This window comes from Nannospalax galili, unplaced genomic scaffold, assembly GCF_000622305.1.
Source record: "Nannospalax galili isolate Female #2095 unplaced genomic scaffold, S.galili_v1.0 scaffold423, whole genome shotgun sequence".
NCBI lineage: Eukaryota > Metazoa > Chordata > Mammalia > Rodentia > Spalacidae > Nannospalax > Nannospalax galili.
Genome location: NW_008350949.1, coordinates 1031672 through 1053674, shown reverse-complemented (window position 1 = coordinate 1053674; position 22003 = coordinate 1031672). Strand labels below are relative to the sequence as shown.

General features: G+C 38.5%; 1 protein-coding gene across 1 annotated transcript in view; it reads left to right on the top strand.

Moving 5' to 3' along the window:
• Window positions 1-13999: 13999 nt before the first annotated feature.
• The window catches only part of Agtr1 (angiotensin II receptor type 1), a 68389-nt gene continuing 60385 nt past the window's right edge, over window positions 14000-22003 (top strand). Inside the window, exon 1 of the mRNA XM_008848049.3 lies at window positions 14000-14288. The gene's annotated coding sequence lies outside the window, so the exon portion shown is untranslated. The remainder of the gene's footprint in view (window positions 14289-22003) is intronic.

Genomic DNA, 22003 nt, shown 5'->3' with positions numbered 1-22003 from the left:
TATTATTTATTACATGTCAGGCATAATTATTAGACATTTGAATGGCATGGGAAATATTAAACTGTTATTTTTCTTAGTAATAACATCAAGACTAGGTTACAGTATATTGTTTCAGAGATGAACTAAATTCAACCCAATTAAGATATTTTGATAAAATCCTTACACTTATATGTATACAACAGTGATGAGTAATTTCTCTGAGCTCAAGGGAATATACTGCCTTTCTGTCTTCCTTCTACGAGTGGGCTTTTAAGTGTGGACTACAGTTTTATCTGCTTGTAGAGAAACAGTACAAATGATGGGTGAGGGAGACTGTTACTTTATGCTCAAATTAAGCTACAACTATTTTTTCAGTAGCTTCTTTATCATATGTCCTGGAGTTTGATAAAATCAAAGTGTTGAAGACAAAATTAAATTTCCAATATCATGTCTCCCCGTAGCCCCAAATGGCCTGGAACTCACTATGTAGACCAGGCTGGCCTTGATCTCACAGAGAGCCACCTGCCTCTGCCTCCTAACTCCTGAGATTAAAAGCATGTGGCACCATGCACTCTGTAATAATTTAATACTGTGCATATTTATATATTATTCAATATGTGTGCACTATTTCTCAGTAAAAATGGTTTTGTGTTAGTACCTGAATTTCTGTTGTTTGAAAATTTTGGATTTTCTAATAAGGAGGCTTCTTGATAATTAAATAGCTAATCCCTTTCCAGGAAACTTTATGTTTTGAGATAATTTCCTTTGGCTTTGAATCTTTAATTATAACACTCATCAGGTACAATAAATTGGACAGAGAATCCTGAACATTTTGTTTCTGAAATCTTTAAAAAGTTCAACTTAGGTGCATCTCCATTGAGGAAGACAATTTGTTCCCAAATCATATGTTTCAGGCACCTATTTTTCAGAACAGAAGAAACAGACTAGTAAACATACTGGTGCTTTGATCTCAGAAGAAAGTTGCAGTAGGTAAATATTAATAATAATTAAAATTATGTATATCCAGACTCCTGGGTGACTTTGGGTTCAGAAAGGACAGATCAAGTCCTTGGGGAGCTCTATGGAGAAAAAGCAAGCAAGTCTGGGTGGGGGTGGGGAAGGCTTACTAACATTAAATTTAAATTAGATTAGGACACTATTAAAGCTGTTAATTTATTCATAGAACAAGCTAGTCTTTTTATAACCCATTTAACGTCTAATCCTTGAAGTTTAGAAATGCCGTTACATCTTGAGAACAATTTCCTTTAATAGTCAAGCAAATTAGAGGTATTACTGTCATATGTAATAATAAATATTTAAATAAAAATTTTGACATATCAGATACCATCAGTTTCTGCCGCTTTCTCCATGCTTGCTATTTTTGAACAAAATAGACTCTAAAGCTATACCGAAGTTTCCTTCTCCTGTTAAACTCCTTATCCAAACATACTTTTCTAATCCCCTAAAGTGTTTACATGTGTTAATTATATGTTTATACTTGTTCATCTTTTGTTTTAAATTATTTCCCCTGGTATCCTTTGCCTTTCCTTGTTAGCACACACTGAGGGACTTAGAAATTGTTGCATTGATGTGCTGGGATGACAAAATAAAGACACACGGGGAAGATTTACTACTTTCTATATAGATTATATTAGGTAGCATCATTTCCACACTGCTCTGGGTACATAAAGGTCCTGGCTGATCAACCTGCATGTAGAATTTAGTTTTAAAACACCATTGCTTGTGCTTTTGTTATTTTTATGATGTATCTCCCCCCAAATCTTCAATGGTTTTGAACGTAGGGGGCAAAAGGGATGGAAATTTTGTACTGGCTTGATTTGGCTTGAAGACAAGGTCTCACTATGTTACCCACGCTGGCCTTGAACTAGGATCCTACAGCCTCCATTTGTTGAGTGTGGGGATTACTGACTTGTGCTACCACACCAGGCAAAACGGATGGAACTTTTCTTTAACAACCTAATATTGTATTAATTCCTTGAGAATTTCATACATGCATACAGTATATTTCGATTATATTCACACATACCCATTCTCCCCACTAACTCTTCCCAGATCCAGCCCAGACTTCTCACCTTTAGGTCTTAAAGGCATTCTGTGCTGGAAAGTTGACTGGCTGGATCTTGTGCAGATCTTGTACATCTAACTCTGCCATAGTTCACCTCAGGAGTCAGTGAAAATGTACTAGTCCTAGAGCAGTTCTTTTGTGTTAGTGATGCTCTTAAGGTTTTCTTTGGAAGAAAACTACTGAGATTGAAGAAAATATGTAAACCACATCTTTAAGCCATTTATAACTTTAAGGCATCTTATCATTTTTGTTCACTTCTGTAGTAAGGCCCAGATTTCTTCTAAGTAATTTATTTTATTCTCCCAGTGGTGCTATGTAACTTTCAAATTGTGTTAGGGATTTAATTTTTGCCATATCTTTATGTAAAACACCCTCTCCTTTCTCTTCAAATCATACTATCATATCATTTGCAGTAAGAGTAGAAATCTGAAGAGTCAGAAAACACACTCCATATGCCTGGGAGAAATGTAAAGCTTATAAGAGGATTGGAATAAGTTTGTCTTGATATCAAGACACCTCTCTGAATTTCTCCAGTATTCCTGGCAATAGTACCGATTGGTGGCATCTAGAATTTGGCTTGTCCAGTGTTTTGGCTTGCTTTTGCTAAGTGCTCAGTGTTAGTGATGATTTTCTTTCTTTTTCAAAAATTTTAAAAATTATTTTATGTGTATGCGTATATTGCCTGCATGTGTGTAAGTGCACCTGTGTTGTACAGTGCCTGCAGAGGAGAGAACTGGGTGTCAGATTCCCTGGAATTGGAGTTACAAACAGTTGTTAGCCACCATGTGGGTGCTGGGATTTGAACCCGGGTCTTCTGCAAGAACAACCAGTACTCTTAACTGCTGCTGAACCATCTTCCCAATCCCCCTCCAAGTAATTATAATAATAAATATTGTGGCCTTGGCTATATGCAAGGGGGAGAAATTACCAAGCAGTTAACATCAATACTAGGGTAGAATAAGAACAAACCATAACTGAATTGATCAGGAAGAACCTAAGCAAAAACAATCTAATGAGCAACTAGCAGCGTGAGTTCATGTGGAAAGATTATAGACCAGAAACCAGCTAGAAAGTCTGAGTAAAAGTATTGTCAGCCAGAATAACCCGACTTTGCCAATAGCCATGTGAAAAAGGGTCATGAATTAAAATCATTCCCATGAGAATAAAAAAATCAACTCTTGGTATACTAGAAAAGACACTACTTTAGAAAAATTTGCTGTGTAGAAGACTTTACCCTGATTATGCCACTACCACTGGACTCCAAGTAGCACATTAGTAAATAATCATAGCCCATCTCTCAAGTAACAGTTTCCCAGATATTGCTAATAAATGATTTTCAAGCCAGCTGAGCATGACAGTTTATGAAGGCTATCTTTGTAAATAAGTCCAGGATGAGGAGCAGTTTAGAAGAGGTTCTGAGATGAGAAAGGCTAGCAATGCTGGTGAGTGTGTTGTTCACTTTAAACAATGTTTTTATTGACTCAAAAATTTGATACAATGTATTCTCAGCATATTCAGACCCCTCCCTCCTCTCCACCCCAACCTTACTGTGCCCAACTTCATATCCTCTATTATTTGTTTTTTATTTATTTTTATTGTTATTGAATTTTTGCAAATTTCATACAATATATTTTGGTCATATTTTTCAGTCACATTTAGGCCCCCTTTCCTATCTGCATCACCCCCCCCCGGCTGGAGTTCATGCACTCAAGTCAAATTTCATGCCTATCAAGTCAAATTTGTAGACCCAAATGTCCTTTTGTGTGGGTCCATCCACTAGAGTCTGGTTAACCTATCTAGAGTTGAAGAAAACTGACTTTCCCTCTCCCCCAGAAGTTACCAGTTATTAGTTACCAATATACCCTCAGCCAAGGTTGGGTCTGCTTCCCCACTTCTAGAGGGGATTTTGTCTGACTTGAGCTTACATGGGTCTTGTGCATGGCTGTCACCACTGCTTTGATTTCATATGAGTAACTTCACAGCTGTCTAGAAAGCTCTATTTCCTTGTGGTCACTCACCACCTCTGCCTCTTAATATTAGTAAATAATATACTAGTAAAAATATTAAGAAAAATGTTAAGAAAGAGAATATTTATGCATGAGAACTCAAAACAAAGGGAAAGTGAGAGTGTTTGGACTGTGGAGTCAAGACAAAGATTCTAAATGGACGACTTTGTTTGCCAGGGGCTTTCTCTAAAGTAGTGGAGCTCAGATCAGCTAAAAACATCTCTCCTCTAAAAAGACACGCTTTTCACTTATCAGCAAGGAACCTGCTTGGAATAGGATTCATATAACTTAACAGGAAAAGCAGTTAGTCAAAAATGTCATCTTAAAATCGCCAGATGCCCCACATCACCAGCCTGAAACGGCCTGATATTATGCATAATGGGCAGCCAGTATGATTGTACGAATAAACTATTCGACAGAAGGCGCCACCCTCCAAAATTTAACCCAAGTAAGAAATATAGTAGAAAGTATTTGGATTGTATTGCTAAAAATGTGGGCCAGCCTGTCCTTATCTTTACTCAACTATTTAAATTCAAATATAATTTTGCAAATGTCACCCACTTTTGTAAAATTTTTAATTGGAAGTCTGTTAATTTTTCACCCGGATGAAAATACGCATAGCTCATCAATCACACCCCCACCTTGCTCTTCCTTTGTTCCTTTTTTTATTGTGCCTGTATTAGCACAGAAACTTTCCTTCTCCTATGAAGGCAAATCCCTGTGTACAGAGCCTATCTATTCACTGATTACCAACGTTTTTGTTTTTAGAGTTAAAACAACTCTCCTGGTGACAATGGAAGCTTTGTAGAATTTTTCCACTGTTTTTTTATTACCTACAGAAAATTTTCAATGGGGGGGCTGGAAAGTCAACTCATCACTGAAGAGCACTGACTGCTCTTGCAGAGGACCTCGGTTCAATTCCCAGAACCCACATGGCGGCTAACAACCATCTGTAACTCCAGTTCCAGGGGAATTTGACATGCAGGGCATTGAACAACAAGGACACACTTACATACAGGCAGGCAATACACTCGTACGCATAAAACAAAAATAATAAAATAGTTTTAAATGTAATGGTAACTTTTAGAAGGGAATTTTTACAAAGTGAAATTTATTCAGTACTAAAGTGATTCATTTACTATAGCTTGTTCTATCTAAACATAAAAATCCCTTTATTCTTATGAGTTTTATCCTCTTTCCTCATGAACATATAAGTGATTTTTAAAATACTTAACTTGGGGCTGGAGAGATGGCTCTGTGGTTAAGGACACTGACCACTCTTGCAGAGGACCCATGTTCGAATCCCAGCACCCACATTGTGGTTAACAACCTTCTTTAACTCCAATTCCATGGGATCTGATGCCCTCTCTGTCATCCATGGGCATTACACAATACTGGTGCACTACACACATACACATAAAATAAAAATAAAGTCAAATTATTAAAAATTTTTCTTTAAAAAAATTTAACTCATAGTTAAAGCAAAATATAACTTTAGATTTTAGATTCTTCTAAGCCTTTAGAAATTTTATCAGGTTCACCATCCTATTAGATAATACTTAAAATATCTTACATTCTGGTGAAAACATCCATTCTTTGTTTCTACAAATGAAGACGATTAGAAAAAAATAGCAGAAATTCTGCCTAATGACCTGTCAAATTTATGTGCTTTTAACTGATTTTTTGCAACTTTCATAGAATATAAGTTGATGGTATTAAATCCTATATTTGTGTCCCCAAATGTCCTTCAGTGTGGGTCCATCCACTGGAGCCTGGTTAACCTACCAAGAGTTCAATGCTTGAAAGAGACTGTCTCTGCCCCTCCCAGCAGTCACCTGTTGCCACAATTCTTTTATGTAGGTTGGAGCTTCTTACCAACTTCCTTGCATCTATGCTGAGATTTTCTCTGGTTTGAGTTTACATGGGACTTGTGCATGCTATCACCATTGCTGTGAGTTCATATGAATAACTGACCAGCTGTCTGGAAAATTCTGTTTCCTTGTGGTCCTCCACCTCTGGCTCTTATAGTCGCTCTGCCCCTCTTTTGCAGTGATCTCTGAGCCTTGAGAGGCAGAAGTTTGATATAGTGTCCTATTCAGAGATAAGGTTATTTTTTTGTCTTTTTTTTTTTTCGGTCTTTTTGAGACAGGGTCTCCTTGTAGCAGCCCCAGCTGTCCTGGGCAGCCCTAGCTGTCCTCATTATGTAGACCAGGCTGGCCTCGAACTCACAAAGATCCACCTGCCTCTGCCTCCCAAGTGCTGGGATTAAAAGCCTGCACTACCACGCCCAGATAAGGTTATTTTTTAAGGCTACATTTGTAAGAGGTCGAAAACTAGCCTTACCCTACATATTCACTTCTGATAATATCAATATAACTAGTGATTATAAATCATCTATCTTAACACACTACATTGTAGAACTCTGTTACATTAATAAAACCATACACATGCCCCAGTCAAGAACATTCAGTGATGCTTGTTTTTATCTCAAATTTATCTCCTTTCTATATTCTCAGAAAACTTCAGACACATAATTTTGGTAAAGTATATTAAGCAAGATTTCCTTTTCATTGAAAGGATGTGTTAGTGACTTATACTTGAGTTTTGGGTAATGCACACGTGAAGAATTTTTGGAGTTAATAAAAATTGACCCTGACTACAGTTGTATTTGTTCAAGTTGCATTAACTCATTTGATCTACAGTCATAATAGGTACTATTATCATTCATATTTTGCTGGAACGCAGCTTAAAAAATTTGATCAAGTCCACACTGTGATGTTTTAAGCTGCATTACATTTATACATGACTAATGAAACAGCCTGATTCTTTGCAATAGTTTTAAGGTCAAGAGCGGACCGGAACTCTGAAAACTGCCTGCTCCATTCAGATGTCTTGTGGAACAGCGCTCTCATTTGTTTATTCTAACAGTTTCTCCAGCATGAACTGGGAAAGTAGAAACTAGGATTCACCTTTAACAGAGACTGTTTCCTTTGATGCCTAGGTCTAGGATATCACACACACAGTGTCAAACTCAATTCTTTTCACCGTTTGCAATGAAAGTAACATGCTTCCCAGATTTTGATGTGTCAATCAAGCCCACCTACATTTATTCACTCTCTTGAGTGGAGCTTAAGAAAGGATCCTGAGGGATTAAGATCAGGTGTCGGGGTCACAAGAGGAGTGAATGACTCGGTGAGCTTGTTTACATTATAAACAGTAACTTTGGGTTGCAAGGTTAGGTAAAAGTCCTTGTAATCCAGATTGTGTCTATACTGTAAAAGTCCTCACTACACCACAGACTGGTAAATGATATACCAGAAATCCTTTAAGTGCCAGAGAATATCTAGACATCAACTGGCTTAGCCACATTCTTGAGAGAAAACTGAGAATGAATGTCAAGTCTCCAGACGCTCAGTTAATGTTTTTCTCCATATATTCATGCTGGGTTGATATTTTCAAAACTAGGACCTAAGGGGGAAAGTAATAACTACTGGCAAATATGAGCAGAAATTTAAGAAACTGGCATTTGGTCTGAGTCCTGGGGATAGGCAAGTTTTGTAAGGTCCGTGAGTAGTCTAAACAGTGGATTAGCATGAGCAGAAGAAGGTGAAGGTGTGAAGTGAGGGGACAGTGAAGAGGCCAGGGACCTGGGAGACACTTGTGAAAGCAGAAACGAATAAGAAAAATTAGAATAAAAACGAATCTCTTTATACACGCAAAGTTCATAAAGCTTAAAGATATCTTCAGAGAAAAAAACTGTAGAAACAGAGAAATACAGATAATGTCCCTTTTTTCCCTTTGTGAATAATGTGATTTGCATATATTACATTTGATAATCTCTGATAATTATAGTGGATTTATTTGGAAGCTAAATGGGATAAAGCTATCATGTGATTGTCTAACCCAGTGGTCACTCTGAAATAATAACCAAACTATGTGCGGTAGCAGACTAGGTCAATGTCCACCATAGTAGCCATCTCAAAAGCCCAGCTTGAATCTCAGCATCTCTCCACAGCAATGGATTTCTATTTAGGAACACACCTGAGCATGGTAAATGTTTAAATATATTTTAAAACACCCATTATCAAGTAAATGCTGGATACTGTTAGGTCTTAGAACAACATGGGCAATTCAACTGTTCTTGTGAAACCAGAGGAATACTCTACCACACAACCTCTAAAGGTCGAGACCATTGGACCTTCAAGTAGAGTGTCAGGCAAAATTGTCCATAAAACTCCCCCTAATAGCCCTTGCTTTCCAAACAATTCCTGGCAAAGCCTCTCACCTTTCTGGTCTGTTAATTTTGACAGTAAAATAATAATTATATAAAATCTGAATAACGTAATCAGAAAAAGAAAATACAATTCAAAATAATCATAATCTCTATATTCAGAAATAACCATGAGTTCCATTTTAGTGAATACATTAAATGATATGCTTTAAATAATTTGGGTAACAGTATACAGATTGAACCATTGGCTTGTTTCACTAATGTATCATGAAGGTTTCATACTATTTAAATATCTTTCTACATTAATTCTAATGTCTAAATGCTATTCAAATGTATCATAAATCTCAGTCACTCATGACAGCTCTAAGATGCACAAGGGCCCACTGCAGAGAAACAATGTGTTTCTTACAGGTTTGGTATCTCTTATCTGAAATGCTTAGGATCAAAGATTTTCAGGTTTTGGAGCATTTTTTCAGACTTTGGAATATTTCCTAAACATAATGAGATATGGGGATGAGACTCATGCCTGGACAAGAAATTCAATTTGTTTCATGTGTATTTTGTACACATAACAAGAATGCAATTCTGAACAGCATATTCTAATAATTTTGTACATGATGCAAAGTTTCATGATGTGGAATTTTCCACTTATCCTGTCATATCAGCACTCATGAAGTGTTTGATTTTGAGCTACTTCAAGTTCTGGATTTCCAGAATAAGAATGCTCAACCTGTTTAAGTCATATTATTAAGTTTAAGTCATATTATTACACAGCCAATTCGACACAATTATATGATGTCATTGACGTCTTGGAAACATCTTCCCATCTCCTTATTTCTGATGATACCGCATCCTTGAGAAAACAAAACTCTATTCTTCAGGAAGTTTCACCCAAGCCAGCACTAACTCTCTAAGAAACTTCAAAAAGTGTAACAATTTTTCAAACTAAGGTGAAATTTAGTACCGGGGTATTGTAATAATCTACAACCTGAGAAAGATTTCCTGGATGGTTAACAAGCGCTGGAGAGCTTCCTGTTTTTATTCGTGGCCTCTAGGCTTTGGTTGTTGCTCAGTTCTAGCTTCCTACAAGGATTTACCGCTTCTAGACCATCCCAATCTCTGACTCTGAGGCAAGCCTCATCAAGCAAATGAACGCCTAGGAGAAGATGGGAGAGTTAGATAACGCGCCTTTTCTCTGTCCCACAGTCCTTGTGCGTGAATTATCCTGACATTCCTAGGCCACCTCCCCCAGTCCACTCCCCCGTGCAAAAGCCATCTCTCTTGCTATCACTTAGTATACCACCAAATACAAAGAAACTCGATAAACATTTGCCAAATAGGCCTGACAAAGGAGGATGCTACGTAAACATCTTCAATGCAAACCGCTAGTGGGAAGGGGGTGCCACATGCAAGCTAACATACGTGCAGATTTTTATAGAACATACAAAGGCTTGGAAATCAAATTGAAAAGCAAAAACCGCTCAGATACTTACAAAAAGTCCTGGGAATCTCACTGTACCTTATTTCCTAGGTACCCTCAAAGTACCTGTACCCCATGTCCTGTGTCCTGGCAACCCCCTTCAACTGCGCTCTATCCCTAGGTCCTCTCCTCTCTCTTGCCCCGCTCCCTCACGGCTCCTTTGCCACTCTCTTTCTTGCTCTGTGTTGTTTCTCCCCTTTCTCTTTATGCTGTCCTAAATGTTAATTTAGGACAATGTGTTCTCTGATTGCATCACACTGGCTCATCACTGCTTGGCTTCTGGGACTGTCAGTGATCGAAGCTTCTTGTCACTGATCAAAGTGGCTGTTCCAACAGTGCCCAGAAGACCACCAAGGATGAAATGTTGGCCTCACTGAAGACCATCGATGAGGACTCAAAGCTGTCTGCCCAAGAGAAGAAGAAACTCCTAGGGCAGTTCTACAAGTGTCATTCTGACATCTTTCTTAAGTACTTTGCACACTGAGTTTCTAATGTCTGTATATACTTTGTATATTTTAAGGACAAATGTATGTATCCTAAAGATATTTGTAAACTTGGAAATTCTAAATGTAAAGTTTTACTTAATAAAAAGTGTTTTTTTTTTAATAACAAAAAAGCTTCCCCTCCCTCCACAGACTCTTAGCACATACCTCATCCGAGTCCAGTGCTCTCTCCTCTACAGTACGACTTTAGATCTAATTCTTAATCACATGTCTTAAAAATGTGCAAGTCTTTAAAAGCCTCTGAAACCCATTAACATCTTTCCCAGCCATCTGAGGGAAAAGTGAACATTCTCCTTAGAGAAAACACAATAAATACTATTGTCACCCACCACTCACACACAAATAGCCAAGGAGACATCAACACAGGTCCTTAAAGGTATAAACCTGAGTATCTGCCTCTCATGATGAGCTGGGTGTGCCCTCCCATCTTTCCAGCGACTTTTATAATTGTCTGTCGTCTCCCTTGGCAGTGTTTGTTCTCCTGATTTCATTTCCTTCTAAAATAAATTACGCAATGGCAGTCTCACATGAGGGTGACATTTTCATATTTGTAGGGATCGTGCGTTAGGCATCTCCGAAGTGTAGTGAACTGTAAGGTCAGGGCTGTGCTTCAAAGCTACAAGCCAGTGAAGTGCGCTGCCGTCTCTTTTCCAGCTTAGAGCAGAGCAGCACACCTAAGGCTGACGTGCCACATCAGTCTTCCATGCTCAGTGGTTTGGATACTCTTGCAAAGCTGTGTGACTATCACTGAAATCAAATTTATATTCCATCATACACAAAACAAACCCTGAACTTAGTCCTTCCTACCTCTTCATTCTCAGCCCTGGAAAGTCAAAATACCCCACAATATGCCTTTCCTAGGCATTTAATATAAATGAAATCATCCAACCTAGGCATTTAATATAAATGACATCATCCAACCTAGACATTTAATATAAATGACATCATCCAACACTGTCTTTTGTGACTGGTTTCTTTCACTTAGCACAATTATTTTCCAAGTTCACGTATGCTATAATATATATCCTATTACCTTGAATTGCTGAAAAACATCCCATGATATGAATACACCTCATGTTCTATCCACTAATCATTTGATAGGTATTTGAATAGTTTCTGCTCTGGTCAATAATGAATGATAGTGTTATATATTTTCATGTCTATATCTTTGTGGGGGCTTATATTTTCATTCATCATGGATATGCACCTCAGAATGGAGTTGCTGAGACATAGAGCCTTATGCTTCACATTTTAATGAATCACCAAAGTGCTTTTCCAAGAACCTACACTATGTTACATTCTCTACAACGCTCTATGCGGCCTCCGATTTTTCCACAGCTGCCGTAGTAGGTATGAAGTCATATTTCATTGTGTTTTGAGTTGCATTTCCCTGGCAAGTACCAATGTTGTCTTTTTATCTGCTTATTGTCCATTTGTCTGTCTTCTTTAAAAAATGTTTTGTGCAATCTTTAGTGTCTTGTGGTGTTCTGAATATAAAATCTTATCAAGTATGTCTTTGCAAGTATCTTTTCATATTCGGTGTGTTTTCTAACTTTTCTGTTAGACAGAAAGCACAGAGGTTTGTAATGTTGGTGACATCTAATATACCACTTTTCTTATGTTACCTGTGGTTGTGGTGTCATGCTCAAGTACACAAACATTACTACTATGTGTCCTGAGTTCATACTTTTAAATCTTGCACTAAAGTCTATGATCCATTTAAATGACTTTTTGGGCACGCTGTTGTAAATGGTACAACTGCATTCTTTTGCAGCTCGGTAGCCAGTTGTTCCAGTCCCATTTTTTAAATTCTCCCTTAGGATTGTCTTGGTTTAATTTATGGACTTAATTCTTTTTCACTGTTTTAGAGTTCCATATCTGTGCCAGCACTGCACTGTCCTGGTTATTGTAACTTGGTAATAAACTTAGACATTCAGAAGTAGGAATCATACACCTCAGTCTTCTGCAGAATGGTTTTGACTATTCTGAGTCACATTCCAAATTTGGGACTACTTTGTTCATTTCTATTAAAAAGCAGCTTGTTGGAATTTTAGATGAATTTTGTTCAATTTGTAGATATCTAGGGTTCCCCCTAGTGGTGCCATTTTATAATATTATATCTTTGGTATATTAATATTGTGTCATTCCATTTATTTTGATCTAATTTAATTTATTTCGATGAAAGTTTTCTGCTGTTGTTTGGAAGGGTCCAAGTTTTATGTGTTTTATATTCCAGTGTCTGGAACTGAAGCAGGTCCCTACCCATGTGAAATAAGCATTCTAGCTACCACTGAGCAGTGCCCCCAGGCTCTTTGCACCCTTTTAGTCAAATTTATTTCTAAGCCTTCTTATTCTCGTTGCCAATGGAAAATGGAATTGCTACCTTACTTTAATTTTTGGAGAGATGGCAGCCTAGGCTAGCCTAGAATTCATTGTGTAGTCCAGGCTGATCTCAGACTTGCAGCAACCTTCCTGCTTCTGCCTTTAGGGTGCTAGAATTACAAGCTTGAGTTACCATGCCTAATTTCATTAAAAAATATTTTATTTATTATTTTTATTTTATGTGTATGAGTGTATTGTGTGCATGCATGTAAGAGTACCTGTGTAGTGAGTGCAGTGTCCATGGAGATCAGAAGAGGGCATCAGATCCCCTAGAACTGGAGTTAAGGGTGCTGTTAACCACTATGTAGGTGCTGGGAATCAAACCCAGGTCCTCTGCAAGAGCAGCCAGTGCTCTTAACCACTGAGCCATCTCTCCAGCCCCCCAATTTCATTTTTTAAATTGTGCATTCTTAGTGCTTAAAAATACAAATAATTTTTTGTAGACTAATCTTATATTAGGACACTTTGTCTGGGCTAGAGAGATGGCATGTCAACTGCAAATAGACAAGGTTTTAGTTTCTTTCTTGATTTTTCCAATTTCTTTCTTTTGCCTAAGTAAAAAGTTGGATACAAGCGGGGAGACCAGGCATCCTTATCTTGTTCCTAATCATTTTGTTTATTTGGTTTTGGTTTTGATTTTTGAGACAGGGTCTCCCTCTTGTCACAGCTGACCTGGAGTTCACTATGTAGATCAAGCTGGCCTGGATCTCATCTATGTGAGATCCAATTGCGTCTGCCTCCCTAGTGGGGGGATTAAGACTTGTGCCATCACACCAGGCTTTATTCCTGATCTTAGACACAGAAACAGGGTCATTCAACATTAAATGTGAAGTTAGTGACTTTTTAATACTTTAATAATAATTTTAATAAATACAACTCAACTAGCCTATAAAACATGAAAAACCATGCCTTCATTTTGCACAGCTCTGAAATTGATTCACTCAGTGACCCACAGCATCGCCAAAGTTTGAGTTAGTACCAGAAAAGACAAGAAAGTTCCCTAATTCTTCCTTGCAAGTTTTTTTCAAAAGAAAGAAAGAAAGAAAGAAAGAAAGAAAGAAAGAAAGAAAGAAAGGAAGGAAGGAAGGAAGGAAGGAAGGAAGGAAGGAAGGAAGGGTAAAATAAAGAAAAAAGAAAAGCAAATTTTGTGGTAATTAATGTTCCTCGCCCCCACCCAGCTCTCTCCCTCTTCACAGGCCCCCTCAGGACCGGATGCGGGGTTCCAGGTGAGCCTGGATCTCCTAGGTGGCTGTGGATGACTGTAGCATCATGGTCTGAGCCTCAGAATCTGCAGGGGGGGGGGTGTTGGTCCCGGGAGGGGTCTTCTGGGGCGGAGCAGAGGAGGGAATGCAAAACAGCTTTTTCCTTGGAGCCAAAAGGAGCAGCAACGCCCCTTTGCTATAAATTTGGAGCTGCCTCACGGTGAACTGCAGCTGCTCCTGGCAGCCGTGAGTGGCAGAGGGATGGGCCCGCACGCAACTAGGAACTGAGCCTCGCCCGCGGTGGAAGGTGGACGGGGAGCGGCTGGACTGGTCCGGAGGGGAGAGAACCAGCCCAGCAAACCCAGAGCTCAGCACCAGCGCGGTCAGCGCGCGGGACCAGGGCGCAGCGCCCGGGCGCGGTGAGTCCCAGCTCATCCCCCAGCCAGCTGGGAACGACCGGAGGGCGGGGATGGCTTAAGGGCTAGTTCTAAGAACGTTCCTCAAATGCAGTCCATGGACCACATTCCTACCCAGTCCCCTTCCCCCGGATCAGGTGAGGGGCTTCAGGAATGGTGTGGGCTTATTTGCAACGCAGTCCAGATTTTTAAAACGTTTGAGAAGCAAGCCAGCAAACTTTGTCCTCCAAGCTTTTAAGTAACTCCGTCTTAACCAAACGCGGTCTGAATGGGAAGCCTGTGTGACTGGCCATTTGAACGTCAATGCTGTTTTGAGATGGTTAAGGGTGTTCTCAACCTCTCTCTTTCTCTGTGTTCCTTATACGTTGTTTCTCTCCCCTTCCCTCTACCCTGCTAACTCTACCAGTGGTCCTTGGCATCATACACTGAAGCAGCTGGACTGTTTAAGCACTCTGAAGTCTTCCCAGGAGCCCTCAAAGTGATGGGGGAAAGCGGGCCACTACACTCCAACTGCCAGAACTTTGGCCTGTGAACGTCGGCAGTTGAGGCAGGATTTTAGCTAAGGTCTCTGTTTCCAGAACTGAATGGAACTTAGAGGGGTCCCTCCACTCCTCTTTCTCCACCAGCATCCCGTTTTCCATTTCTCTTAGAGGTCCAGCTCAGTGTCTCCACAGTGCCAGGGTGCTGTGGTCTCCAGACTGCAGCCCACCTTTCCCAAGCCCTCTACTCTAGGACTGTCTTTCGGGCAAGCATCACAGACCTGGCTACTGATGCGTTGTTTGCCAATGTCCTCAGGTTTTATTTTTCCTCCCAAGTTCTGGAGTTAAAAGCAAACAAATAAAACGAAAACCATCTGCCAGGTTGCTGGCCCCTCTGGTGTTTCCCTAGCTAGAAAGGTCCTATTTGGGCAATCTCCCCTCAGGTGTGTAGATTCCCTGTTAGTTTCCTGGGACCCTCTTTTATTACCCACCCCACTTCCTCAGCAGGGCAAAGCCGGGAGGCACAGGGAAAAGGGAATGGAGACTCACTGTGTGATGTGAGGGTGGCTTTTAGCAACTCTTAACTGCTCCTTTCTGCTCCTAAGGTCTCTTGTAGTTGTGAAAACCCTTAAGCAAGGCTTAGGCACACACACACACACACACACACACACACACACACACACACACATCTGTATTCTCAGAGGAGGCAGGCAAGGGATCAGGAGTTTAAAACAAGCCTTGACTACATAGCAATTTCCAGATCAACTTTCCAAGTCTCAAAAACAAGCAAGCAAGAAAACAAACAACCCCCAACCCTTGATGCCTGTTGTTTCTTGGTTATTGTTTAAAAACTAAAACCCTAAAATAATAACCCTGTTAGACAGCCCATGTGTGTGTGTGGGGGGGGTGTGTGTGCTTCAAAACGTGTAGCTCTCCTGCTAAATTATCTGCTATGGTTAAACATTAGGTTTTCTAGCAATAGTAGTAAGTGTTCATGCCCAAATTACAGGTGGCAGTTTCTATAAAGTAGCTTCAGGTTCAGGGAGTGGCCCCAAATTTGGAGATGTCAACATTTGCTAGTTCGTGATTATGAGTTTGAAGTGGGCTACCTGCTCTGGTTCCACTTCTCCTCCCTGACAATGTGCTCTCTGCTGCTATCACTGTGCGTTGATTTCTCGTTCTGCTTCTTTAAAATTAAACCAGTTGCCTCAGGAGCATCCAGAAGAAAGATTTCCTTCCACCGGGGAAGATGTCATTTAGGACTTACCAAGTGTCCTTCTGCCCCTGTTGCTATGGCAGGCTCCCCAATCTTTTATCATTCCTCTCTGTCTTGGACTGGATCACTGTTGTAAAAAAAAAAAAAGACAAATTTATGGATTTTTCTGGGGTCCCCATTTGCATTCATTTTAGTTTCGGGTCAGGATTATATCTGTGCGTTCATGTGCATTTTTCTTGCTGTTTTTATGCTGCAGAAACTTATTACTGTGTTGTTGCTATGAATAATTTATAGTAGTGACTAGTGACTGATTCTGCCTTCGGCTAGAGGGAAACAAGGAAGGAAATGTTTAATCTGCTACTCACACTAAGCTACGCTGAAATCCTCAGCTGAGAAAGAATTTGAAACATGGTTTAAGTCAGGCAATGTGTGTCCTCTGTGCTCTCAAGGTGTTTGCTCCAAGCAAATAGCTGAGAGATGCTGCCTTTTACTTCCACATCTGTTGTAGGAACGACTTCCTGTCCCATGGACACATTTCCGGTGCCTAGTTCAAACCCTTGTCCTTTGGGTTTATGTTTGTCATTGTAGCTAGTCTTTCTCGTGCTCAGTCATGTCTGATGAATGTCGAAGAAGCTCCGAGGCATCCTAGTAAATTAAAAATATTTGTTTAGAAGTTTAAGTTCAAATGTGAAGAAATTAAAACGATGCTGGAACAGTACGAAGACCAGGTTAGGAATGCTTCTCTCCTGTTTTCTTCTGCCAACCGGACACAATGGCTTTTCACTGTGTCACCACTAGAAAACACTCTTATTTTTCTTGAAAATAGTTTGAATGGTTCCTTCAAAAATTATCAGAAGTCATTGGATTGCATGACTACATAGTGAAACTAAATCCAATATAAATCTCCAATGAAAAATAAGGTTCATTTGATTTTTGTCCTAAATTCACCTATACTTTATGGATTCTATTTTATTCATGATCTAAATTTTATTTTCTGAAAAACAACTTTTAAATGACTTAATAGCCAAAGCCACTTTAAATTATTAATATCTACAGTGATTTAAAGTAATAGGCAAATGATTTGCCAAGTGACTACCAGTAACTTATTGTTCTATAACACAGTATTTCATCATGGGGGGAAAAATCTAAGGAACTATAAATGTCAAATTTTAAAACTGGAGCCAGAATACAAAGAATATGTTTAGGGTTGTCATGGAAATGCCAAGTGCATATTATTAATTAGAGCTTCATTAACATTATATATTTTCTGATAATCACTTTCTCTTCATAGCAGATGTTCACAAGAGGAAAAAAATTTCTTTGCATACGAAAACTAAAATTTCTTTTAAAATATTCCATTAAGAAACAATTTACTACACAAATGTTGTATGATTATTTTACATTCTTTTCAGAAGTATTTCCTTGTGTTTCTTTTGTTTGCTCACGGTCTCAATACGTTAAGGAGTCTCTCCGGCAGGCTAGTAAATAAAGAGTTTTGTTTAGAAGTTTAAGTCCAACTATTTCAAAGATTAAAAGCTGTCTGGAAAGCATCATCTCAATGTCTAAGTAGAAATGAATGTCTAGCATCTGCTAGCTACTATCGAGTAGGCAAAAACATTTCCAATTGTTTCGTTAATCTGGCTTTTAAAACATCTAAGTTTGGAAAATGGTTTACAGCGAGTACAGTGTTGCTCCTAATTGCAATATGCCTTCCTACTTCAAGTTCACAGTTTGAGAGGTCTACCTGTTTTAAATTGTAGACTAAATTCTTCAGTTTGAGTCAGTTTTTATGTGATTTCTTTTTAAATTTATACATATATAATAGGTCTTGCTTTTTACCAAACGATGTTAAAATCTTGTTTAGCTCAATTAGCTTAAGCATTCGCAATGGTTAGTTATTGAATAAGAAAACTGACAGATACATATAAGTTTGTGTGCTCTGAAGAGAATGGATGGTCGCTAATTTGTCCTGTACAGTGCTTCATATGTTTTCTCGCCTCATGTTATTCAAAGTTCCTCATCTCTGCTGTGGAAAATGAAGCATTACATATGTGAAACCTATCAGCAGCACCCAACTCTTGTAGGAGGAATAGCATAGATCAGACTGATATTTGGCCTTTGAGGGATACGTCAAAGGATAAAAGTGATCTTTGTCCTACAGAGCTGTTGGTGAAGCTGAGCACATATTTAGAAAGAGAAGACATTCAAAAGCTGCCTCTCTACCTCTCAGTGCAGGTGGAATGTGTGATGCGGTCAGTGTGTGGCCTCCCACCTTCACTCCGACTGCTTCTCTCCACTTCTAAGACTGTAACTCCTTCAGTATCAGGGTCTGTATCCAGTGCACCCTTACGGTCTGCTGCTAAGCCCTGTACCAAGCGTCTGTCTTACCTTTTTGTTTGTTGGCTGGTTGTTTTCAGAAAAATCTATCAAAAGTGTTTAATGCATTTTCAGATTCCAACATTTTAGAAGATAAATGTTACAGAAAGACTTCTCTAAGCACATCTAATTATCCTAGTGTACACAACAGAATGGCTTGAGGTTGATGCTTCAGTCTTACTAACAGCGAACTAGACATCGATGTTGCTTTTCAATTTAGACAAGTAATGGCAAGAGAAACGTAAAAAGTATGAAAAAAGATAAAAAGTGGAGATATAAATCAGTGATTCTTAATGTGTCGAGAAGCAAATAAAACAAGAATATTAGCATATTCTGGAAAGACATTGAATATATATGCACACATATTATATATACACACATATTATATATACACACACATATATACACACATGTTATATATACACACATATTACATATATATATACACATATCACACATATATACACACACATTATATATACACACACATTATATATACATACATATTATATATACACACATGTTATATATACACACATATTACATATACACACACATATACACACATATTATATATACATGTTATATACACACATGTTATATACACACATATTACATATATACACACATATTATATATACACACATATTACATATACACATATATACACACGTTATATATACACATACATTACATGTATATACACATATTATATATACACACATATACATATACACACATATTATATATACACATATATACATATATACACACATATATACATACACATATTATATATACACACATATATACACACATTATATACATATATACACACATTATATATACACACACATTTTATATATATATATATACACACACCCTCCACCCCTTCCCTTGCACCCCATCCTTTTCCTCCTTTTTGAGACATAATGTTACAAATTAGAAGTGGTCATCCACAGCTACCTCACAGTCCACAGACTAGCATACTGGCATCACCTGGAAATTTATTAGAAACACAACATTTCAGACCTCAACCAACTTCCTGAATGAGAATCTGCATTTCCACAAGAACCCCAGATGATTCAAACACATTAAAATTAGAGAAATGCAATATATATTACTTATGCCTTGCTTAAAATGGTTACCCTGAAGATTATTTTCTTGGCCTTTTAAAGAGAGAACATTTTTAAAGGTTTTTAAAATATTTTAGTTAGCTTATAAAGTAGCAGGTTTCTTTCTAGCATCTTTATACAAACTTAATTTTCCTTGACCCACCCCTGATATACTACTCTCTCCTACCTCCCTGACCCACCTTTCCTACCTCCCTGCCTCCTCATCCTAGTTTAAACCATCCAGGATTTTCCTGTCTACTTTCATATCACCTGTGTTCTATTACCCATCATCCCTTGCGCCCTTTAAGCTTCTTTTTTCCCCTTCTCATGGGCCCCTTTCTAGTTTTCTGGCTACTACACACACTCAGTCCCACAGAAATATACACATATAAAAATTAGAAACTAAGTTCCACATGTGAGAGAGAAAATGCGGTATTTGTCTTTCTGAGCTTGGGTTACCACATATAATATGGTATTTTCTGGCTCCATCCGTTTTTCTGCAAAGATCAGTTTTTTTTTTCTTTATGACTGAATAAATCCCATTGTGTATTTGCATCACATTTTCATTATACATTCATCTGTTGTTGGACATCTAGACTGATTGCGTTCCTGGTTATTGTAAACAGAGCAACAGTAAGTGTGGATGAGGAAGTGTCTCCACAGTAGGATATAGAGTCGTTTGGCTATATGCCCAGGAGCAGTGTAGTTGGATCCTATGGCAGCTCTATTTTTAGCTTTTTGAGAAACCACTCTATGGGTTTCCATAACAGCTTCATCAGTTTGTACTCCTACACACAGGAATAAGGGCAAAAGTAATCTACAGATTCAATATGGTCCCCATGCAAATTCCAACACCATTCTTCACAAAACTAAAATAATATTTTCATAAAGCTAAAACTAACAGAGTGTTCATCTTTTAAATGCCAATTTCTACTTAATTGTCACAAAAATGTTCTGAGATATTCATTGCCTTATCCTCACTTTATTGGTTGGAATACTGAGAAATGATGAGATAAATATCTCATCTGAGTGTGGTAGCAGAGCCAAGATTTAAACACAGTAATTCTCTTCCCAAAGCCTGTCCTCTTAGCTTCAACCTGCAGTGCATTCTCTACTCCAGGCTACCTACACTTTTATGTATTATTTTTATTTTATGTATATGAACGTATTGCCTGCATGTGTGTAAGTGCAACTGTGTTGTGGCATACCCATGAAGGTCAGAAGAGGACGTTGGATTCCCTGGAACTGGAGGTACAGACAGTTGTTAGACGCAATATGGATGCTGGGAATCGAACCCAGGTCCTCTGCAAGAGCAGTCAGTTCTCCTAACTGCTGAGCCATCTCTCCAGCCTCCAGGCTACCTTTGTTTAATGAAAGCTGAGTATTGGAAAAATTATTTAAAGCTAAAATTTGAAATCAAGTCCTATGTCTGTCTTGGAAAAACAACAACAACATCTATTCCACTTTATTTAGAATTATTTGACCTTAAGTGCACTAATGAAAAATTCTGTTTTTTTTTGTTTTAATTGGAAAAATGCTAAAATTATGATAGGTTATTCAAACTCATCAAAATTTATATACTTAATATGTGTGGAGTGTATAAATTTATCTCAATCAAGATTTTTAAAAGGAATGCAGCTGGTACCAATGCCACATGTCTGTAGCCCTAGTTGCAGGAGAAGTAGATAAGAAGATTTAAGACCATCATGCTATGAACTGTGTCTGGGAAGAAAAGGAACACCATAGCGATAGCTTATGGGTGTCTGGCAAAGTTTCTCTAGTGCTAAGAAAGTGGTAGAGTACTAATGACCACCCACTTTGGCCACTTACAGTCCCACTGGTTTCACCAACTCCAGTTTGTGAATGTAGTTAAATACAACCAGCACTTTTTCCACACCCTGCCCAACACACTGAAAACTCATTTCTTGAATTTCTTCCAGGAAATGTCACACATTTACAATTTTATCAAATTTTCCTTTATTTTTCAACCCAATTTGATCTTTTATCTAATTCAAATGTATTTCTATATGCTTCTAAATCAACGTGGTATTCCCGTAGAACAAGAATGGCCCATTAGCCTAGATTTAGTAACCTGTCTCTCCAAATGACATCACTTTGCAGGAAACAGATCATACCATGATACCCCCTGGTTCTTTCTTTATCAGCATAGAGCTGACTCCTTTTACTTTATCTGGAACAGAAAATAATTTTTGTATCCAACATAACAATTTCTTGAATGCGTCCTGGTCTTTGGTCTGCTGAGAGAAGGGATGTGCCAACAGGACTGAGAAGCCAGTTATAAAGCTCTATAGTAGAAAAGTTAGCCAGGCCAGGCACGGTGGCACGCACCTTTAATCCCAGCAGAGGCAGGTGGATCTCTGTAAGATCAAAGCCAGCCTGTTTTACATACTAAGTTCTAGTCCAGCTGGGGCTACAGGGAGACCCTGTCTCAAAAAGATGAGACAGAGAAAGAGAGGAGAGAGGAGAGAGAGAGAGAGAGAGAGAGAGAGAGAGAGAGAATATGTGCAGTCA